The sequence below is a fragment of the Anser cygnoides genome, chromosome 10 (genome assembly GCF_040182565.1).
Source record: "Anser cygnoides isolate HZ-2024a breed goose chromosome 10, Taihu_goose_T2T_genome, whole genome shotgun sequence".
Taxonomy (NCBI): domain Eukaryota; kingdom Metazoa; phylum Chordata; class Aves; order Anseriformes; family Anatidae; genus Anser; species Anser cygnoides.
This window is the reverse complement of record NC_089882.1, coordinates 5,494,358-5,508,233: the sequence shown is the minus strand read 5'-3', so window position 1 is coordinate 5,508,233 and position 13,876 is coordinate 5,494,358. Positions and strand designations below refer to the sequence as shown.

Here is a 13,876-nt window from a genome sequence, read left to right as displayed (position 1 = left end):
CACACGAGTTCATTACAAGGGAATTATTCCCTTATATACGTTTACCAAGAGTCAGGCCTAAGTGAGCTGGCTCATTAAATCCAAGAACTTGGATACTGTTAGCCCTCCTCTAGATTTAATAGGCATGCTTTTTCCGAAGGGCTGCGTTTCTGTAATGTGCTGCGTGGCACATGCAGACACCTGACAGATGCTCGGCATCTTCCTGCATCCAACGAGGGTCGCAGCTTTGACAAATGCCGAAGAAGGGCTGTCAGGGATGCTGCCCCAGGGGATTTTTTGCACGTACCCAGAGCTTGGGAGAAGCTGCTGTGAAATAAACACTTGTTGTGGGCTGGCTGCAAGCAGCTTGCGTCGGCTGGAGGTCATGGCGGTTCCTGCCGGCACACCAGAGCTCTGTCTGCGAGCGCGGGGCGAGAGGACAGCCGCTAATAAGGGACCCTGCGTTGTGTCAGCAATGTGCTGTGCTGGAGAACAAAGGCACACTGTCTATGCTCATAATCTGTCATTTGAAAATTAATGAACAAATGGCAGGCTACAGATGGGATGGCTATGAAACCCCTTGTAGCAGGCGAGAGCTGCTTTCCCACCGAGCGCTTTCTGCTTAATGATTTGGTTTCGTATTTGAGGAAGTCTTTGTTGCTGTGCACTGGTTCTGGGCAAACTACTTGTTGGGGGGGATAAACCTTCTGAAGGATGTTTCATGCCTACAATAAATACTTACTCTTCTTAGGTCCTTTGAATACAGTATCATGAAATCATTCAAATTAATTATGCAAGAGGTCTTTTTGATCATCCGTTGATCTGTTGTGTCCCTACATTTGTATTTTTTTTTCAGTAACCAGCTTTGGTTTACGTTTTCACAATTCAGATTTACGTAAAAAGTTGATGATAAATGAAAATCAAGCCTTTCTAACAAGACAAGGTACTCTGTAAGCTCTGAACCCAAAAGCCTGACTTGGTTTCCTACTGATTTGCATTGCCCATTGCTCATCTTGGAACAGCGCTCAGGCAATTTCTGTCTTCTCCAATGGGCAGGAGATAATGCTGGGTTAGTCACAGCCTAGATTATATACAGGCTGGCTTACCAGTGAATATATTGGGATTTGCCATTCAGCTGCTCTCAAACAGCATTTATAGTGTCCTTTTTCTCAGTGAAGGTGCTAGTTTGAGATTTTTCTTTTGAAACTTCCCCGTTCATCAGTGATTGAGGGGTTTGGATAGATGGGACAGACTGCAAAAGTATAAAAACCTTACTTTGCTCAAAAAGCTGTCTTAGAAAATGGCATTTTTTCCTTGGCCAAGAGAGAAAAAAGAAAAAAAAAAGTTCTCATCAAACCAGTCTACTTCAACATTATAACCTCTATCCCTCAAATGTGTTTTTTTTTTTTTTGCCCAAAACATGCTCATTACAGAGGATTTTCATTTCTCTCCGATGGGTTTATGCTGGAGGTGTTATCTGCGGGTGAATTCCTGGGCTCACAGGCGCACACTGGGGCTGGCAGCGAGGATGGAGCCTGGGGAGATGCATCCCCGGGGAACACGCGTGCAGGGAAGCAGGGCCTTCATCCCAGCTGCCCGGGCATTGGCATCGTCAGAGGGCTGCGATAAGCACGGGAAGAACGACATCAAGAAAGCCCTTGCAAAACTTTGTTGCTTACTTTGCAACTGAGAATAGCTGAAACCAGCCCTTGGTGCCACTCATTATTAAACGCTTTCCTTAGCAAATGGGCTTGAATGCAAACATCGCCTTTCGTCTCCCTCTAAACTGCTAATGCTTTTGACATATTTTTTTGAAGTTCCCATTTAGAGCTGTAGCCTTTGGACTCCCTGTAGTTTGCTGGCAGTGTCCAGACCTGGAACTTTATTTTTCCGTCTTGTATGAAGTATTAAAACCAGTGAGAAAAGGTTGCTTAGTGTAAGGATTAACTCAAGCTACAGTTTCTCTTCACTCCATTTTCTGTTCAGAGTCATTCTCACACTTCCAGAACAAGTGACCTGTCACTTCAGGGTGCTGTGTCTGATGGAAAGTGCTGCACTGGATCCACCAGGAGTCAACAGCTGCAGTCTGAATGCTGCCGGTGGGAGGGGACGATGGTGCCGTCAGGGAGCAAATCAGAGCAGTGCTGTCACTTGAAGAGAAATACTTTGGAAAAACGACCACGTTTCTGTGGAAAATAATAAGTAGAAAATAATGTTTTGGATTAAATGTTACAGGAATTATACAGTAGTTTCATCAGGTTGTTTGGCCAACTGTCCCACTTTGAAGCTGATTCTGCTGGAAGCCCTCCTGGAAAGCATGTGCAGATATAGGATGATGGTAGCTGTGGAAAACAGAAAAGGTTAAAGCCTGAGATTACTGTGACAATCAAAGACAGAAATAAGCTGAGTTTGGGAATACATTTTACTTATATATATATATATAAAGTATATATATTATATATTATTCACTCAGCTGTAGTGGAGGATGGAATTTAAAATATTTCTTGCTCAATTTAAATTGACTTTTATGAGTTCATTGAATAGTAGGCAGGAGGACAAACTCAAGTGTCCTAAAGATCAGGCTCTGCAAGTACCACATATAGGAAGATAAAGTACTGAATGCTTTCCCCCAACAAACGTGGCTCTGCTGGCACATGATCCGTATTTCCAGCTCTAGGACGCATCACCCTGAAAATTGCAAAACTAAGTATTAAGAAATATGCCTTGAAAATATGCCAGCTAAGTTCCTTAAAAGGATCTGAGACGGGGTGACTCACTACTCAAATGGCCATTCATTGCATCTGCAGAGCATTTCAGGTTAAATTCTCTGAAATAGCAATGATTTCTTGTAGAAGCTCCGTGTTGCAGAGCCAGTGCTGCTGCGGCAGCCCAGGGCTGAGGTCCTGGCACAGCGGGCGGCAGAGAGGTGACAGCGGCCTTGCTACCGCCAGCCTGAGCAGCGAGGAGGAGGAAAACAGAGGCTTCCCATAATAAGGTTTGAAATTTCTGAGTTGATTTAAAAGCTGATCTGAAGCAGGGCTTGGGTGCTAATCAGCTGGTTGGCTACCTGGGTCACCATGAAGGAGCGTACCTGGAATACTGTCTTCTTGTCCCAGCGTGCCACTTACAGTGCGTGAGGCAGGGCTTGGGAAGCACAGGGGTTTATGAGACCACATTTATAAAACATTTGTGATCTGTTGATGCATGAACTGTAGTAACTACTTCGTGCCAAGGTCTATCTTTCCATATTCTTTTGATCTCTTTGCTGTTTTGTGTCATACAGCATTGTTTGCTGCACATTTTGGCAATGAGAACAGAATCTTTTTTTTCTATCCAGTCTGTATTTTTGAATTTATTTCTCAGCCCAGATTTTTTTTCCCCTCTCTCCAATAAAGCTGCTTTTTCAGTCTCTCACTGCTGTTTCCCTGACAGTAGTGGACTGAGTGTTTCAGTTTTGAAGACCCGAAATTCAGGAACTCTGTAGGAACCTACCTTTCAGAAAACACTAACTTCATCTGCTGAAAAGCAGATCCTTTTGAGCGTTCATCTGACTTGGGAATACAACCACTTGCAGCCCTGAGCAGCCGCAGCTGGCACAGCTGGGTGAAGCCAGGAGGAACGTGCCAGCGTGCCTAATGAGCTTGTGCTCGGTGGCTGCGGTCCGTGCCAGCCGGTGAGTGGCAGCCTGTTTGCCTCCCTGCCTCCTCCTGAGTGCAACCAGCTTCTTTCTGTCTTTTTCAATAAGCAGAGGGAGGAGGGAGCTGCACATCAAGGCAACATCTTTCATGGTTGTTTTGCATAGCTTCTGATCCACGTTTGAGGAACCTTTACTGTTTTTTTGTTGTTTGGTTGGGTGTACAGATATATTTTGGCTTCTTGTGTTCAATTATTCATTTTTCATCTTTGAACCTTGATAGGGGAGAAAGAAAGAAAGAATAGTTATCTGCTTTCAGGTTTTGGATATACTGTATTATAGTCTCTTGTAATTCCTTATGGAAGAGGGATCCAAACTCAGCTAAAGTTAACGTGAATCTGTCTGCTAACTTTCATGTTACCTTAGTGGTCTTCCTATGTTTGGCTCAAAAGGTGTGTTTGGGTAGAAGAAATGGTGTGGCTTATTTGACAGTTTGTATAGTGACCTTATTCCCCCTGTGTTTGGGGGAAAAATGGGAATATTCTACTTACAGCCACAGAATCAATCCTCTCTGTAGGCATTGATTACTTTTGTCTCTCACAAGTTGACTTGTATTCTCATCTGTCTCCCATCCTCAAGTCCAGGTCTTTAAGTTGAGCATGTCTCTATGTTCCACAGGTGTGTGTTTTGCAGTGGTAAACCAATATTTTCCTTTACAAAATACAAGCAGAGTAATTTTGCCTCAGGTAAATTCTTTCTCTGGGAAAACGCATTCAGGAATGCTTCGGGGCTTGTATCTCAAGATAAAACAGAAATCTGTCTTGCCTGTAAGATGTGAGTCAATTTTCATGTCTACGGCAGCTGAAGGAAAATTAGCAGAAAAAAATATGTACAGGATTAAAATGAACCAAACACAGTAAAACCATCAGAATATATACACATGGTAGGCTCTACACTTCTTGGTAGCTTTTGATGTGATTTTCTGTCTCATGTGAAGTGCGCTGTGCAGCTCTCATGGACCCGTCCTGAGCCCTTCCCTGTCTGTGTCAGGTTTCTTCCTCGTCTCCTCTCTGCCTTTGTGAAAAGACAGGATGATGGCACGTCTGTCCTTCTAGCTCTGGGGTCTGAAGGTGGCACTGCCAAGTGGTGTCAGGTAATCTCCGGACACAGTGAGGGGTGCTGCCCCAAGGCTTTCCCTGGGGCGGTGCAGGACTCCCACGTCTCCAGTACTGGGTCAGTGCTATAAATTGTGGAAATAAGTCTCCATTGGCTGTCTTTAGAAGGGAAAGAGACAATTATGGTGGTGAATTTCCTTATTCTAAGGTAGATGTGTGTTTTTGAGGTTTGGCAATTAAAGAAAGAGACAATTTAAAAAAGAATTAAAAAACGTTATCTTTTAAAATGTCAGGCAGGAGGTTTGATTGAGTTGCAAATACACACCTGAACTTTTAATTAGTTTACTATCTTGTTTAGACAGCTGCATTTTTTTGTCACTATAATGTGTGAATGAGCCTTGGTCTTCCTTCTTCGTGAAAGCCAGAGGTCTGGGGTGCTGCAGCTCTCCAGCCCAGGCAGGCACCCGTGGCACTGTTAGGCCAAGGTGGCTGCGCATCAGCAACAGAGCCTGAGACCAGCATATAATTACCTTGTGTTTCTTTATGAATCCTCTTTTAGGCGGGGGAATTGCATAACTTAATTAATGTGAGTAATACTAATTATTTTGGATCTGTCATTGCACAAGTGATGATGAATAATGCAGATACTGCTGTGGCACTAAACGTGGTGGTTGAGGATCTTTTTGCCTTTTTCCCTCATCATCCATCTTGAAGTATTGTGACATTGGGTGACATAGATAAACCTGAATTCTGTAATTAAGTCTTATTTTAATGATCCTGGAAAACATTCCATTTTGCATGTTCTCGTAGTATAAATGTGGCTTAATGAGTCTTTCAGCTTTCCTATCTGCTTGCTGCACTGCTGACATTTCTCCATTCGGATAACAAGATGCAGGAGGATAAAACTATCTTTAAAATTCTCCACACTGGCATATGTAGGTTTTCATATTAATGGAGATATTTTCATGCCTTTAGGTCAATGGTTTATTGACATTTATCTGTGGAAGGCCTTGTCAGGCCTCTTGCAAAACAAATATCCCTAAAAGAGAAGTGAGGAATTCAGTGGCTAAATTAGATTTTTATTTTTATTTTTTCTAAAAGAATTCACCTTATGGTCCAAGAAAATTGATGTAATTAGGATTTTTTTTGCATGTCTACTTGTAGAAAGCAAGTTTTAAGACTTCTTGCACTGGCTTCTACATTTGCAAAAAAAAATCATATATGATGAAAACACTGAAAACACAGGTGTCAGCCCCCTCGCCATAAATTGTGCACAGATTCAACTAAATGTGTGCTTCTACAGGAAAAGCTCATTCTTTCCTTGTTCTCTCATACTCTCCTCATTCTTTCTCCATGATGCATGCACTTGTGGGAGCAATGCCCCACATTTCCTGTGGAAATGTCTGGCCCCATCCTCTTGACACTCTCCCTTCAGATGTTTATATACATTCATAGAGTCATAGAATCGTGGATAAGATTCCCTCTCTGTCTTCTCCAAACTAACCGTGCTCAGGTCTCTCAGCCTCTCCTTGCGTGACAAATGCTCCAATCCCCTCATCATCTTCTAAGGGTGATCCACATTGCAGTACAAGCCAAGATGCTATTTCCAGAAAATAAGCAAATGCAAGGCATATTTATTTGCTCTGTGACTTGAACTCAGAGGTTTTCAAATGAGAAAGAAAGTGCTCTTCAATTTCCCCAGTAGAAACAGTTACAAAGAGAAGAAATAGGTTGAAAGAATTGACTTTATTTTCTAGCCTAAGGCCAAGCAAAGCAATCGCGTATAAAAGTATCAGATGTATTCTATGTATAGAATGGTAGAAAAATCTGGTCTGAAGCACAAGTGAACACTATCACATGATGACTTTTAGGTATGTAATTACAATCATGCTGCATTTGGTAAGTGCGAATACTTACATTCCAGAGATTTGTTATCAAATTGGACATGGGGCTTAATTTAGATTAAATGCAGAAACTTCGTGTTTGAAAATTGCTCTGTATTTTGTGCCTCACAGGCATAAAGTGCAGATGAAAAAAAAAATTAAGATGGAGAGGAAATAAATACTCTATTTGTAGAGACAATGATACATTTATTTTTCTTTTCTAATTTACCATAAAGGTGCATGCATGATAATAGAAACAAATCAGCTTGGTACAAATCCATTGCAAACCAGAGGTGCACCACATATATGAAAAAGGAAGATTAAGCACCCTAACTAGGGCCCTGTGGTAGCTTTTTTAGAATTGATTATCGTGAGACTGAGCCCAAATAATAAGCATGAAATGTTGGTTATGCTACTGATACACTGTGAACTATATCTAAGCAAAAAAAATAGAGCTTATTTTTAGCATTAAGGGATGAAATTGAACCAGATTGAGAAGAAACACTTCAGACTATTTTGTGCAATTGGCTAAAACAAATATTGACTCCATAGTAAGGTATTGCAAATAAATTAAATTATTAAGGATTAGTAACTGGTTTAGTCTGTAGGGAATCCAGTGTAAAAAGCTTTAACTCTTTCCCTGGTCCTCCTTGACACTTTTATCTTTGGCCCTAGCAGCAGTCATGTTTATCTCCTGCACCAAACACTCATGTTCTCCAGGGACATCTTTGGCCAAATTGGTCCATAATCTTCCATAAAATGTTCTCCAGAGGGTTTTATTACTAAATGCTCTTGGTAAGGAATAGCATATGCAAAGTAGATCTGCACACATATGTCCTGTCTTATAGTAAATGGCTGAAATATGGCAGGGAAGTGCACTGCAGGAAAACTTCTGTTAGCTGAACCCTAGTTACTGAAATTCTCATAAGAAATTTGTGTTTGTCCCATAGGCTTTCCTATCACATCCTGCACTTCCAAGCATTTGTTTCAGGGCAGGAGAAGTGCTGGTTGGTGGATGCAGCTGGTACCATCCGAAATGCAGACCGATGCTCGGCACATTGCTCGCCTCAAGCCTCAGCTGCCAGCTCCTGCCAGCCCTTACTCAGGAGAGCAATTGTTTAGGTCCAGTAATTTTGCTGGTGTACCATATATATCATTAGGATTCAGTAGCTTGCTTTCTTGTTTCATTAAGGATGACAAAATAAAACATGAATACGTTTTCTTTTTTAATATGAGCTGAAGTTAAATGTTCATTATTTCTTATGAATTTAACGTGAGCAAGCTCTTAATATGATGTCAGTCAAAGTCTTCTCTCTGATCCCTACTTGTCCCATTTTAATTTATGAGTGCAAAGGTCATCCAAGTGTTGCTTCTGGCCCTTTTCATTCCCTTGTGGCTTCTGGTTGTGCAACGTGTCGTCATGTGTCCTGGTGGGTGACATACACATTGCATCAGAACGTTATCTGACTTCTGGCGTGCACTGGTTTTCAACAAACCTCGTTCTAAAGCTGGAGCAGCCCTCAATAACTGCTTGTTCAGTGTGTTCTGTAGAAGGATGGTCACACGTGGTCCATGGTGTCCTGGAGGTGTCCCAGAGGCTTTTGGTGTATGGCACTGTGGTGGCCAGGAGGCAAAAAGGAGAATGTGATGTTTGTAATGTGACAGTGGTAGATTGAATCGCGAGGGACCCGTGAGCCATGCTGTGGGTCTAAGGCAGCATAAAGCGGGCGTGGGTTTGTCTGCCCCCAGGGATGCTTAGCCTGGGTGGGAGGGCACCTGCGTAGACGTAAACCAGTGTGGTGGGAAGGTGAAGGACTGGAAGGAGGAGGAAAGGAAAGGACTGAGTCAAGTATTTTACATAAGAATTGAATGGGAATGCTGTATGCGTTTTTGTGACATTTCTGCAAAATAGGAGCTGAATTGGTATGGCCGTGTAGTAAGTCTTTTTTGTGTCTTAGTGCTACTCAGAACCCAGTCACAATCAAGCCGTACTGGCTAACACTAAAATACCATAATTGTTGGGTATGTAAGCCACTGCATGTCTGTGTAAGAATGGTCTTAGTTCTGCTGATGAAGACAAGCTAAGAAAGTGAAAATCAGTGTGGAAAACAAAGTGCTTCTTAAGATGGGGAAAAGAGACAAAAATTGGTCTTATTTTTCATGAATGACCAATAATTAAGAATAAATACAATGGGGTAAGCTGGCCTGTAATTCAAGCTTCTTAATGTACCAGCTGCATCCTGTGGATTAGGAGCCTGAGTTTTCAGCTGCTAGAGCATGAAGGCACCTGTACTGTCCTGCTAAAGCTACCAGTGAGTGCTCAGCACAGGCTCTGCACACAGGTCCTGGTCTCTGCCTGCCACCAGCGTAATCCCAGATGCTGAGCAGGCAGCTGCTGCCCTCCCAGTACCGCCCTTAATACCTCGAGATTCCTCATGGCCCTTTTTGGTCCATTTCCTGTGCATTGCTGAAGGCAGTGATCAGAAGATCCTGGTGAAATAATAGTTTCATTTTAGTAATCTAAATGCAGTCTGTTGCACTGGAGCTCTAATGACACGCATACTGTGATGTTATGGCTTTATGCTGTATTGCATCTGGGCATATTCAGGTATGAAGTTCCTCACATACAGGTTAAAAAGAATTCTCTATGAGATGTACAATCTCCCTTGAAAGAAATTGCACATTTTACTTTCTGTGTGATTAAATATTTCGCTACCAAGAAAAGCAAACTGTTAAGTTTGTACAATGATACATCTGCAACACAGCAGACATTTGCCTTGTAAGAGATGATTGCTTTTCTCTGATGGCCTGGATTTTGTCCGTATGCAGTAGTATACCAAGTAATAAAATTAGGCTGTCACTAGTGATAATAGCCTTGGAATGAGAGATATTTTCTTTTCACAGAAATGGACTTCCTCAGAAGTCTAGCTTCTGACACAGATGAGATACAAATGCTAATTTCTCACTGCTAGGTGTGTGTTTAATACCCTGAGTAGGACCGTGGACGATTTCAGTGTGGTGAGAGAGCTGGAACAAAAATAGTCCTAGAGAGAAACTCCAGCACTTGATGAAAAAATAATACAATCAATTAATAGATAATCAAGTATTAATAATTCAAGTGAGCTGGGGAATGAAAGTTGTTAATAATTAAACATTATTCTGATGGATTAAAATTAATCATAGTATCACTTCTCTGTCTGGAGGCATCCTAGTGATAAATTTGAGTCTACCTCCTGGTAGAACAGATTTCTGTAACCCACCTCAACGGCAGCGAGCGTGCAGTCAGTCAAGAGACGTGGGAAGCGTTCCTGGGTGTTATCTACATTTTTACAATCATTCAGGGAAACTGCTTTACTATCTGCAACAAAATGCATTCCGAAGGCAATGATTTTTATTATTTATTTATTTATTAATTCACGTTTGGAGTTGCTTTTTTTACTTCAGGAGCTGCTTTGTGCAGCAGAGCTGGGGGTGCCCTGTCATGGTGGTGGCCACGGGTGATGTTCGGGTGCGTGAGATCGGAGGGTGAAGGTGCTCCTTCAGGTGTAGGACCTGAGCAAGAGGAGAGGCCCTGTGCTTGTTTTACCAAGTGATGTTTGGTGATTACTCCAGCTTTACTTCTCCATTGATCCTTCAGCACACCTCCATTTTAGATAATTTTCCTTGTAGTATTTGAGTCCTATAACTTGTATAAACAAACACTTCGAAAAGCTGGAAGATCACAGTTTTCTCATGAATTTTATTCATAGATCTCAAGTATGGAAATATGATGTTTGAATTCCTTTCTTGACTGCATTTCTTGCTAAGGGCAATGGCTGTTACATTGCAGGAGGAAATCATCTGTTTCATTTTTCTGTCTTTCCCTTTCCAGCCCTCTGGCCTTCTCATATCACAGCTACAGCTGCAGATATTTTTGTTTTATTTGGAGACGCAAGCAAATTGTCCCAAATCATCTGTGCATTGCAGGTCAGGGTGGTTATTGCCAATCTGAAATGGCTAAAGTGAGAGGCCAGGGAGCTACAGGAAAGAGCTGAAAGTTTTTGGTTGTACTAAACTGGGTGTGATGTTAGCCTCTGTGGTCCGAAGTGGCCTGAGTGGAAAATGACACATTTCTACATTCAGTAGAAAATGGCCAAATTAAGTGATATATAACCCACTTTGGAAAATGTAGCAGGTACAAAGTCACCAGAGGAAGAAGGGCACAAACTACTCAAGATAATTTTGGAATAATGAACAAATGGGAAGGAAGCATCTTTATTTTATAGCCTGGACTCTTACGCACACGTTAATTTTCCAGGTAGTTCTAACCTCCTAGTTTCAAGCAGTGGAGTCTCAAAAGTTTTTCAGTCCCAAAAAAGTTTTTCAGTCTCAAAAACAAGGAAGTTCTCCAGGTCCTTAGAAAAAAAAAAATTCTGCCGTCCTTGTCCCCTTTCCCAGTAGCTCCTGGCAGCTCTAAATGCAGTATTTTTCGTGCAGCATTTGAGATTGATAGTTAGTCCTATATTCGGTGACTTCTGAAGGAAGGCAAGGGTAAAAGTCTGGACTCATGAGAGGATCCAGAGACTCGCAGGCTTTCGCTTGCATTTAAATTCTTCCGCTTCTTGGCGCTTGTGTTTGATATCATCTGGGTTTTCACTGTAGTTTGCCCCTGTAAGTGGTATGTTGTTTTGCTACGGCTCACATTACAAGCGTGTATTGTTTGCTCTCTGCAAACACGCTGACCTCCAGGGCTCCAGCATCTGGAGTCGAGTCCGTCTTCACGTAAGGTGTGACTCATTGCCAGGCAGGGCACAGAAACCGAGAGACAGCCAAGGAGGGGAGGAAGGAACAGAAATTTCAGCAGATCGTTCCTGATGCAGTGGTGTAAGGGACTGTTGTTCGAGCTGGTTTATTCTGAAATTATAGATTTGCACACACATGAACACAAGAGAAAGATTTGCTAGAAAAAAAAATAATCATATATTTCAAATATTTTTTCATATATTTAATTTGTAATGGGTTTACACACTAAAAGTGTTCACTGAATAGAATAAGATATCAAGATTTAGATGTATAATATGAGAAATTAGATTTAAATGGTAATTAAATTAATGGAATACTTTAATTACTTCTATCATTTACTTAATCTTCTACATTAGATTTTGAAGCATCTCTAGATCAGGAAGCAGGTCCTTTCAGAAGACCTTGTTGAGATAATTAAAACAGGAGGCAGATTTATCACAGTCAGCATTACAAAAAGGAGAGGAACAAAGAACATTTCCTTCATGGTTGAGGTGTGTGTTTCTCTTGCTTTTCAGACACTTGCTTGGGGAGTAGTTCCAGGACCCCAAAGGCTGTTTTTGTACATGCTGCAAAAATCTCAAATTCTCATATGCAGATCTTTTTATCAGTGAGTTTTGAAGATGAGACCTAGCTGGGGAGCTGCAATTCACTCGTGGCTTCAATGGCACCCAAGAGGGTGGAAAACATGAGTAATTTTCCAAGTTCAGAGCTCTCGTTTACATGTAGAGGGGGTTTGCGTCTCAAATCAATATAGAATTACTGTGAGGAAAGCTTTTTTTTTTTTTTGACTGTTATTTTCACTGAAACACACCCAATTCCCTCTAGTTTTACCAGAATTCCTGGCATCTCAGGGCTCTTTTGAGGTAAGATGAGATCAGCTTCAAAGCTCTGTGCTGGTGCTGCAGAGGGCTAATCACAGGAAGGTCCGGAGGAGGTAAGGTAAACTTGGACAAGGTAGAAACTCAGCAGCCCTCTCCTGCACATTACTTTTCTAGGAAACTTTCCTTTCGTGAGGGATGTTGAAAGAAGTGGTGTCATTTCTGTGAGAGCATCTCCGCATGCTACAACCTGTGTATCGAGAGGTACTTATGAGAGCTCTTCCAGCTCAAACCCACTCTCTGTCCTCGTCGTGGGTGTTGTCATCTGGCCCTGGAGAGGCTGCTGATTGCAAGAGGGTGCAGATGAGCAGCAGTGCCTGATAGGGCTCTTGCCTCACCGCTTTTGACACCTGAAATCAACTCTTTCTGGTGATAAGGAGTGAGCTGAAGGAGTTCACTGATGTAACGTCGGTCTCTTTTACACATTCATGCATACATAACTACATGTATCCGTGCCTATCTACCTCCACGTGCGTGTTTGTTGTGATGGGGAGCTCCAGGAGCTTGCATGTCTGCAGAATGGCTTCAGATATTCCGCCTACCTGAAATCTTTGTACTCTTGCTAAGCTGTGTTTGCTCACAAAAATATCTCCTCTGTGCCTCAGTTTCCCATCCACCCAGTAGGGGAAGAGCTCTGCTTGCTCTCTTAGGATCACTTTTGAAGACAATTACAGGAAGAGGTGGTCAGTAGTTTGGAAATGAGGAATGTGGCCCATAGGGGAAGGGATAGGGGACTCTGGAAAATAATCTTTATTGAATATTTTCCAGGTTTAGGCTTGTGTTCTTTATTTTCTTTCCTGAGCTGTTTTTAATTTTGTTTTGGGGGTCAGTGTGGGAATCATGGTAAGCATTTCATTGAGGATGAACTGTGTAATGACAATGATTAGCATTCACACAGGGTAGCTCAGAGATGGGGAAAAAGACAGCTCGGCAAGTTTAATAAATGCTTTAATAAGTGGATCCGCTTCCTCGGTGCGTGGGGAGAGTACACAAACCAAAAAGATAAAACCCAAAACCCACACTGGGATTTTCAAATTACCCCTAGAGATTGTGCAGAGATTACCTACGATATTAATGTGAACAGAGCATCCGAATCCCTTGAAATCCTCCTCTCAATCATGTCCAGTGCCTGAAGGACTTGCTTTCCTGGAGGGAACTGTTTCTGGAGAGAACTGGGGGCTGCTGCTCCTGTGTTGGGCTTCAAGGGCTCGGAGGTTCCAGGCTCTCGAGTCCCAAGTTTTTAAGCAAGCTGAGCTGAGTAAAGGGCTTAAACCCATGAGTGGAATAAGAATTAAGTAATGCTTCCTGCCCTCTGTGGAAGTCAAAGCTGTATGGGTGGATTGGATCTGATGTCTGATTTCCCGGGTCTGGCCCATAATTGACATAGGTTTATTCAGAAGTCACCTCCAGTCTGTCTGCTCTGGGTTGTCACCTGTCATGGCTCTTCTGTCTGCTGGGCATCAGTGCCCTTTTAGACAGATTTATGCTATAGACCACGTTCCAATTATAACCAGTAGAATATGAAACAACGGGGGAAGCAGATGCACAATCTCACTGATTTTTTTTTCTTTGATGTAAAATTCCATTTCATTTTTACTCTTTTTC

General features: G+C 42.1%; 1 protein-coding gene across 10 annotated transcripts in view; it reads left to right on the top strand.

The window, feature by feature from the left end:
* Window positions 1-13,876, top strand: part of CHL1 (cell adhesion molecule L1 like) — a 126,627-nt gene that overhangs the window by 40,744 nt on the left and 72,007 nt on the right. The window contains exon 1 of one of the 10 annotated variants that reach the window (XM_067003025.1): window positions 2,843-2,974. The exons of the other annotated variants lie outside the window; for them this stretch is intronic. The gene's annotated coding sequence lies outside the window, so the exon portion shown is untranslated. Of the gene's footprint in view, window positions 1-2,842; window positions 2,975-13,876 lie in introns of those variants that run through there. 10 annotated transcript variants of the gene reach the window in all.